The sequence below is a fragment of the Dreissena polymorpha genome, chromosome 2 (genome assembly GCF_020536995.1).
Source record: "Dreissena polymorpha isolate Duluth1 chromosome 2, UMN_Dpol_1.0, whole genome shotgun sequence".
Classification (NCBI taxonomy): domain Eukaryota; kingdom Metazoa; phylum Mollusca; class Bivalvia; order Myida; family Dreissenidae; genus Dreissena; species Dreissena polymorpha.
This window is the reverse complement of record NC_068356.1, coordinates 53,149,614-53,160,383: the sequence shown is the minus strand read 5'-3', so window position 1 is coordinate 53,160,383 and position 10,770 is coordinate 53,149,614.

Here is a 10,770-nt window from a genome sequence, read left to right as displayed (position 1 = left end):
TAATGAACTTGGTTTTTGGTGGTAACTTGAGATTCAGAGAGATGAAAATACAACGGATCATGTGGATTAACACGATTGTGTTTAATTTTAATCATAGCAAGCCTCTAGATAGCGGGAGTAAAGGGATCCTAAAGCGGCAAATACACATTTGTTCTTCATAAAATCCTGTGTAAAGTAACACTATACTTGGTGAATAAGATGCCAATACAAAACTGTCGCTACTTGCATTAAAACCGCGCATTAATTAAAGCGAGATTATATAGAATATTTTGTCAAATATTTATGAATTTATATAAAATGTGTAAAATAACCTATTATTTATATATTTTATATATTTTTATATATTATTTTATTATTTATTTATATATTTATTATTTATTATTTATTTATATATTTTTGTTATTTTATATATTTATATTTCAATATAAATTAAAATAAAAGTTAAGCAGAACGTGTGTAGAAAAAATGAGAAATAAGCGATTATTTAATTATTTAATTCAGAAATCGAAATGTTCAGTCGAATTCACCAGCATGTATATCATGCATGTACGATGTGAATCTAAATTTAGTTTAACGGTTCATTTTAAATTCCTGCAACGATATATGTTCATACGACGCACGGACAATAACTTTGATTCTAATAAAAAGACGAATGCAGGTGATTGTAGGAAAATATGAACGAAATATCATCGTTATTATCGGCTCGGGCGCTAATTTGTCTTTGCTGCATTTTATGAACATCGTCCTCAGAATATAATTTGTATTGCCTAGTGTGTGTTATTGCATTTTATCAATATATTACAATTTAACACATGTACACAAACGTATAATCTCGCTTTAATAAACTAGACTAACAAGTATATACTGGTAAACACTGATGAGGACAGCGATTTAGAGTTAACAATGCGGTATACATGTGTCTACATGATTGTCACATCTTGTTTTAAAAATAAAAAAAACAACATGACAAAAAATTAGAAACAATACAAACAATCATGCTTAATTGCATTTTAACATTATTTCAGTAAAATCATATTGAGCTGACTAAGTGAAAAATAACACAAAGTAATTAAAGGGGCCTTTTCACGTTTTGGTAAATTGACAACATTTAAAAAAAATGTTTCAGATTCGCAAATGTTCGTAGTAGTTAAGATATATTTTAGGAAACAGTAATACTGAACAGTTACCATGCTCTACAATATCAATTATATGCATCTTTTTACGATAAAAAACCGATTTCCTCAAATACGTTGGTAAACTTTAATGTAACGTGTTGAAACATTAATGGACATATTGATCTTTTATTTGGAAGAGTTGGCACGTTCTTGATTTAATTTACAAGTATTTTTATTTTGTTGAAATATGTACTGATCCTCTACACTGTGAATGAACAAAAACTGTCACGTGACCACAAAAGTCAACGTCAGTAGTCATTTTATGACAACAAACAGCCGCGCAAGGTAATTTTTTTTCAAATATCTTTGCTGATCATCCTCTGATTTCATACGACCTAGTGCAGGCAATATGGCATGCATATAGCTTCTATCGGTATATCACGCGTTTTGTGCGATGCTCTGGTTTTCGAGAACACTTCGTCGCAATTTTTCATTTAAGATGCAAACGTCAGTAGTAAAATTACAAAGAGTCAGTGTTCTCGAAAATTAACGATCACAGAACTGTCTATGCTTTACCGGACGAACATATATTACATATATCTATGCATCAACAAACAAAAATATCTACCAGGTATTAAATAAACGTTTAAAGAGTGAAAACAAATATGGCAAACGTCAGTAGTACGTTTAGGAATGGCAAACATCAGTAGCATAAATATGCAAACGGCAGTATCCGAATAAATGCAAGCGTTTAATTATTGAAAAACTATTTAATATATATTATTTCTTTCACAAACATATATAAATTGGCAGAAACGGACACATATTACCTTGATATACACATCCTGTGTATACAATACTATGTGTTATGTGTTAATAAATAACAAACACCGTTGTTTAATCATGACATGAAATCAGATATGAAATAATGTGTGTGTCTATTCAGCGGCGATGTGTTTTATTTTGAGAGTAATGGCTAACAAATTGTCCATTCGTCTCTAACAGGGCTCGTGTTTCGTTTTTCTTCATGACAATAATACACTTATTGATATTCGTTGCCTTAATAATGATAATACTATCCAAATTCTATGCCTACAATATCCATCATATAAATATATCCAATAACTGAAGCACATTCTTTTCACGCTAACAATTCAAGATGGCTGAAAATTCAGTTGCAATCGGGTTTGCCCGCATGCGCATCGAAAGTCTTATTATACTTTTGCCTCAATATAAGAGCATTTGAGTTTTTGGATGGCCGTGGACCATCCATCAACAGCTACACGGTGCTGAAGGACACTGTCCTTGGCTTGTTTATAGGTCCACGGGCGTAGATGTTAGTAGTTTTTGTATTGTTGTGTATCGGTTGGATCGTGAGGGGCACTGTGGGAGAAAAAGGACATGTTCTACCATGGCATTTAAAATGACATTTAATAAACACTGATATTTTCTGGTCACACTTATATGATTGTTAAGCATAAGCACATTTTTGAATTACAGTTCATTAGAGGAATCCAGTTACGTCCTATATATACGTAATTATAGTTTAATAGGGAAAGTGACCAACATACAGGAAACACAAACATCATGTTAAATTTTAACAAATATGTATGAGTCGCGTTTTGAGAAAATCGGGCATAATGCATGTGCGTAAAGTGTCGTCCCAGATTCCGCACAGGCTGATCAGGGACGACGCTTTCCGCTTGAATGGTATTTTTCGTTTACAGGAAGTCCTGTTTTACCATCTAGTAAAAGCGGAAAGTGCCGTCCCTGATAAGCCTGTGCGGACTGTACAGGCTAATCTGGAACGACACTTTACGCACATGCATTTTGTCCTGTTTTCTCAAAACGCGACTCGTATATATTTTGAGTACGATGAACTTTAAGAATTAAAAAAACTTTAGCGCATGCTGTCTCACAAAGAGCGGAAAATATGTCAATGTAATATCAATTTAACAAATTCGTAATTAAACATGTATTTATTAAATTCCTGACTTATGATGGCTATTTTTATGTTGTTAATGCAGTTGTGTAACGCTAAACTTTAAATGTATTGCTAGTTGCTTTGTGTATTACTTACTGTTTGTTACAAACTGCTTTATAGTGTGTTCATAATTATAGCCACTGCTTGGTATTTAATAGAACATAAAGCGTTTATAATGTATTGTCATGTAAATCCTTTTTGATAAGAAAGATTTTAGATAATAATTATAGACACTGTAAGTACAATGGCATTTGTGAAAACGTTTGTTAACATCGTTTCAAAATGAGAAATAAAATGGTAATGCTATTGATATGTATTATTTTTGTTGCATATATTTATTTGTTAGTGTGATGATATAAGGGGAATTTTAAATAAATGTTTTTTTTTAAACTTCTTGTTCGATGTTGGGATACAAGCTCCAAGCCGATGAAAGGCCCTACAACTTTATAATAACCGTTCAAACCCCTCAAATTTATTAATGCGTGTGGTGTGTGCACGTGCGTGTGTGCGTGTGCGCGTGTGTGCGGGTGCGCATGTACGTGTGTGTGTGTGTTTACGTGTGCGTTGGTTTTCCTAACACACCGAGGTAGTTCATTGGAAAACACGCGCACTTACTGAGATTCCGAAAACTACCGAGGTACTTTTTCCCATAACCTCGGTATGTGTTTCTCGTATAAAGCGTAAACAGATATATAGTGTGTTCTATTGGGGAGGGGGGGGGGGGTAGGGGGATACCTCGAAATAACGTTGTTCTGCCGGTGTACCTCGGTAAGGGTGGGTACAACGTTATGTTGTCTGTATATCGGTGTGTGGACCTCGGATGTATATTAACAGACAGACGGACACACAAACACACACACATACCTCGGTCTGTGTACCTCTGAATGTTAGAAATACCGGTGTGTGCGCGCGTGCGGGTGTGTGTGTGTGTGTGTGTGTGTGCGTGCATGCCTTTGGGCGTGTATGCGTGCGTTCGTGCGTGTGTGATATTGATAAATAATAATCTGATCTTGAAGTGGATATTTGTTGCAACCATTTGTAAAACAATAGTAGAGGACTCATGCTTACACATGCTAGATTGTTTTTCTTGACTTATTATACATCAACAACTTTGACAGTACCCATTTAAAGGATATAACATTAATCCAGAATGTTTTGATTCAAAATCTTTAAGATTAATCGATTTCGTTTAAGGTACCGCTACTTAAAATCGAGCAAAAAAACAACAACATCGTATTGTAGATCCTGAATATGTTGACGTCCAACACGCTAAACTAATTGGAGTTTTGTGTAGTGTCCCTTATTTTGAAACGCCCTCTTTAAAGATCAAGGTCGTGTAGAGTATATAAAAAACGAGTGCGTATTCAGGCTACGTCAGTCTTTACGGATCCATTGAATGACAAAGATGAATAAGCTGATACTTTCAGTATTTGTCGTTGTGTGCGTGGCGGTCGTCAGTGCCAAAGGTAAGCAACATTGTATTTGTGAAATAAGTTGACATGGTTAAGTGTTCATTAGACGGTATACAACGACTAGCGTTATGATTAAAAAACTGTGTTTGTCAGCCGATCAAAAAGGGCTTAGAATTCTAATGCGTCTAGTTTTTATGGTAGAATATCCGACCAATATATGTTTAGTTCTAAGCAAATGAAATATCTGATATTTCTAAAGATGATTTTAACAACAACATTTTGTGTTGTGTTTAATATTCCGTTTGACTCAGTATCGCAGACGAAAAAGAGATTTTTGTGATTCTGTCCATGACGTTATCATCAAAATGTTCAATGAAAAATGCATCATGAACATCTGTTGTTATCTATTTTCTTAAATATTAGTTTTTGTCTCAATATAGGAATTTTTTATGTCAAACATATCATAATTTAGGCGTTCGTGTTGCCATCTTAACACATCATTTATTTCAAATATTCAGTATTAAATGTACAGTGTATCATTCTAGCACCAGTGTCAATTCAGTACTCAGCAGGTTTCTTTTGTAACTCAAATACATATCAACATTCCTTCCTCGTGATGCAGTTCGCCATTTGGCTCCCCAGTACGTATCAGCATATTTTCCTCATGGCAAAATTTGCCTCTTCTAAACTACTTGAATGTTTATCAGTATGTCATTTATATTTGTTTAACAACGTTCTTTGTATTACAGATTTTAACGCGGAATATGTCCGCTACGACATCGATGATGACCAGTTGGGCAGTCTGCAGTGGCCAAAGGACTGTAAGAGACGCACCCTGATGAACTACGCCAGGCATTGCCTTCTTACGGTCTCAATAAGATGGAATGGCGTCCGTGTCAGGGTAAATATTCTGCAATATGGCATACAGTATTAGTAGTCACCATGTTCATAAAATGTATCATAATTCTAATAAGAAAAGAAGTGTATGTTGCGTGAAATGTTAAGGTACTCAACTTTCACCAACTTGTTTCTTTTTTTGTAGGACCCAGCATCTAAAAGGAAAATCACAAGGATTCCGGGATAGTCTTCAACAATCAACGGTGCCGTGATATCATCGGCGCTTTGACAGCCCGCTGTGAAGGTACAACAACCACCTACAGACCTACCACTACTGGTGCTTCCTACAACGGCGAAGAAGATTACCAGTAGACCGAAACACATAGAAGAGATGCGCAGAACACATTTGACAACCAATATATGACCTCGAGTCATCAGGAAATAATTATTAAAACATTATAAAAATACGATTTATTATAAAACATTCATCCACACGGCATGATTAAATAAAGACCGTGCTCTGTGAAAAGGGGGTTTAATGCATGTGCAATCCGCACAGGCTAATCAGGAACGACACTTTCCGCTTCTATTGCATTTTGCGTTTTAAGTTACTTCTTAGCAAAAATCTAGTTTAGATGGAAAGTGTTGTCCCTGATAAGCCTGTGCGGACTGCAAGGCTTATCGGGCACGACACTTTACGCATGCATTAAACCCCTTTTTCACAGAGCACGGTCCATATTGAGAAAGGTGTGTAATGTGTATAAGCCACTTGAACAATCAAATCATTTCTGCAGCAATCATTGTCTAGGCGTGCATCCGTTGAAATTAAATGTCTACGTATCGGACAAACCATGGATCACTTTATAAACTTATACTAACATAGAGTCTCGGTAGTATATATATACTTAATCGATCCAAGGAAGTAGAGAATTATATTTGTTAACCAAAATTTCATATTAATACCCTTTGCTATGATTACTTTTTAAAATAAACTGCTAACTTAATTAAATAACAGTAGAAATATTGCATTTTTGTAATCGTTGAATAATCAATTTAGTTTTACATATGTTTCTTATGGAAAACGCTGCAATTTATCCAATTGAAAAATGTACTTATATGTAAAATAAGTAATAATAATTAAATAAAGCCAAATTTTAATTGATATTCGTGTCTATTTGTCCCAATACATTTTGTTAACAAAATGTGTTGGTCCCCAATTAATTTAGGTATGGAAGTTTGATAAGCCCAATTTTCACGTAACAATAAGACAGTGGAATGTGTTCTCTACTTAACCCTTTCCCACTCAGAGGCAAAGTGAAAATGGCTATGTGTAAACAGCATTAAACCAGAACAGGCTGCGAGTAACTCGCAGCTTTTTCAGGTTTTATGCAGTTTGCTGCTCATCAGTATCTAAGGGTTAGAAAGGTCTTAACACGTAAAATACGTATCTAAAATACGTATCCGCACATGCTAATCAAGAACGACACTCTCCGCTTTAATGATATAATTTGTTTGAACAAAGTCTCTTTTTAGCATAAATCGAGTTTTATAGGAAAGTATCGTCTCTGATTAGCCTGTATGGACTTCACAGGCTAATCTGGGACGACACTTCACGCACATGCATTTAAGACTCTTTTTCACAGACAGAGGCTCAAATATCAACTTCATTTCTTCTTGTGGAGAGGATTTTCGAGCGTGCATCATATAGTACTTATACTTGATCATAATTATGTATCTCAGCCAAGAATGGACATTGAATTGTTCATCCGAATGAACTCACAAATATACACTCAACACCTGTCTCATTGGTCATCTTTATTATAAAATTTTATGAAGTTTAGGAACTGGTCGGCATATGCAATTTCCAGACCTTGATTCACATAAAACATTCTTAATAAGATTAAACACTTTGATATGACAGGCCTACCTGCTCTACCGATTTATCATATTTTGTTAGTGTCGTTACATTGTGAAATATTCTGTCCAAAAATTTTGAGGTACGAAACAAAATGGGCCGTGCTCTGTGAAAAAGGGGTTTAATGAATGTGCGTGAAGTGTCGTCACAGATTAACCTGTGCAGTCCGCACAGGCTAATCAGGGACGAAACTTTCCACATTTACTAGAATTTTGATAAGAAGATACTTTCTTAAAAATATCATTAAAGCGAAAGTGTCGTCCCTGATTAGCCTGTGCGGACTGCACATGATAATCTGGGACGGCACTTTACGCACATGCATTAACCCCCTTTTCACACAGCCCCCCCTCCCCAATTATTTTGCTAGATAGATAGAAAGACTTTTAGCGTGTCGAAAAAGGACTTGGCAAACAGCGTAAACCCAGATGAGACGCCGCATAATGCGGCGTCTCATCTGGGTCTGCGCTGTTTGCTTAAAGGAATTTATGTAAGAAATATTCTAAATATAGAAATAAATGTACTAGACAACCCTAATTTTGGAAATAAATTAATCCAATTTAGAAGGATGGGAGAGTCCACAAGGCATAAATGGGTTAATTATTTTTGTTCTTAAAGTGAATACTTTAATACATGAAGCTTACAACCTTAATACAGGACATAACTATTGAGCCTGTTTGTAAACAGCAATTAACTTATGATTTTCATTAGAGATATACAATTTCTATAATAGTTGAAACGGAACAAAGCACTTTTCTCCCATTTTAGCGAATCCTTTTCATCCAGGACGTCGAGAAAAAACATACAGCCAAAAGACACCACAAAACACCACAACTTATCATTACTTATATTTAATTTAATGTCGATGGGTTTTGCAGAGGTCAACGAAAATAGGAACATATATTGACAAACATCATGTCCATTAATTGGGCAGTTTCACTATTGTATACATGTACAAACTTTGAGGATAAACATTTATCAAACTGATGTTTTAGTTTCACCGCACATATGACCAGCTTCTCTTGCAATGGCATCGACGTATGCACAAATCAATATGCAATAACCATGTCGTAACCATGTTGCAGTTGATGTACAACACTACACTACACCACGACTGCATTTGACAAAAGTATCGAAGTTTTACTCACATACTCGAAGGTGGTTTCGAGGTGACGGAAATGTACGAAATTAGGCGATTTTACACGAAGTTCATGACAAGTTTTTATCATTAAAGGCATTGACCAAATTACGACATTGTTTGACGTTTACGATAAAGGCGTTCATGAAGATGAACACGATTCTGTAACATCACTCTTACGACATGGATACACGTATGTTATGGCCATTAAACTGTTGAATGTATACTAAATACACATTTTGTGTTGTTATCATATGAATGCAATGTAATTTTCTGCATTATATGTATGAGCGATGGAGGACATATCATGTAAAATGCATGATGCCTGATTACATTCCGTGGGAGTAACTTTGTATGTTTATTAGCAATACAATTAAACTCAGTTGCAAAACCACGATATATTATTGGTTTTGTATGCTTCCTGTAAGAATGTAGGCGCCATTTCGCTTTTCGGATGCCTTATTGAATATCTATACTACTAAAGTGTGTCTTATAAACGTAAAGCCTTTAAATCGCTTTATTACATAGTCAATATTACATCTGTCAAGAGATAAGTATTATCATTTGAGCAACTTTTCTTTACTAAATATAATATACCTATAGATAAAACATGAAAGTTTAAGAATATAAATACGTCATATTTAACAATTTCTACGAATCGGATAATCAGAGTTGCCGATTTCATCTTAAATGTTAGAATGTAAATAAAAAGTGTTTTCCAAATATTTAATATGTGGCGCTTGGGTGCAAATAAATACAAAGTCGTGATTTCACGTTATCGGCACTGTACAATGGTAAAATCAATACACGCACTTTTCATGGAATTCCAGACGTTTCGCCCCCAAGTCTTTTTGCCCCCTAGTTATTTCGCCCCAAAGACGTTTCGGCCCTGGTCGTTTCACCCCCAATTTTAATTTGAATAAGAGGATTTTAATCAGGTCACTAATTTAACGCAGTATAAAGAAGTAACGAAAAATCAAAAAAGATTGTTTTTCTATTTTATTAATTAATTTATCTGACATAAAATAACTTAAAATAACCGTATAAAACAACATGATGGACACATACGATAATTCAGTACTAAACGACAATGAAAGCATTTTTTATTGTTAGAAGCAATCAACATGAAGAAAAGTCCATAGTTTCCCGAAAGCGTCTATTTACACAGACATTAAGTTATCTACGTCTCTGATTTACAATAACGTGTGTGGTATATTTTAGTAAATCAGTAAAATAAGATTTATTTACTTATTAAAACTGTTTAAAATGGACATACAACTAATTAACACAAATGGACATCAACCAATTTAGTATATAATATATATATATATATATATATATATATATATATATATATATATATATATATATATATATATATATATATAAAATGAAGTAACGAAAAAATCAACAACAAAAAATGTTCTATTGTATTAATTTATTTATCTGACATAAAATAACTTAAAATAACAGTATAAAACAACATGATGGACACATACGATAATTCAGTACTAAATGACAATGAAAGCATCTTTATTGTTAGAAGCAATCAACATGAAGAAAAGTCCATAGTTTCCCGAAAGCACGCAGGTAGTGGGTTAGCCTACTGGGTATAAGCGATGCAGCGTAAATTACTCCATGTCTGGCGGTCCATAGAGTTTTGCGCAAGCTCGCAGGTAGTGGGTGGTCGTCAGCTCACCTGCAGAGTATTGCTCAAACAACTCGCTTATCATTTGGGAGATTCGTCTGTACCGGCGTACTCTGTTTGTGCCGTCATTGCTGCCGGATGCGATCAGGGCTGCGTGCCGTTGTGCCTGCTTGCACTCACTGAGCAGCACAGGAACTAATCTGTAGAATGTCAGACCGCGGTGACCACCTCGCGAGTTCAACCGATGGTGATATCCTGAAGTATATTAAAATGAACTATTACAAATACGCACAGCGCAAAAAGATATATGAACATGTATAATGGATGATATTTTTTGTTCACTTATGAATGTCTGAGAATACTGATATTTTACCAACAAAAAACAGACAGTTGAAGAAATATTAAATAGAGGCATTATAGGAGCGATTATTACATTACAAACAGAATGGGGGAGGGGAGAAAAGAAATATTACCTTCAACGTCGTTATTTGTTCGGATCTGGTAACCAAACACGGACCAACTGTCAACATCGAATATAGGATGGTCAAGCCATTGGCGAAAATGTAATCCATCAGTCTGTTTCTTTTTTCGCGCTCTGGGTGTGCCCTTTCGTGCTCGGCAAACTTCATAAATGTTGGGCCAATGTGTTGTGCTGGTAGGAATGGCAGGCACAACAGCTGGCGAATGAGATTGAAGGCCGAGGACCGCTGCATATACGCAGGCT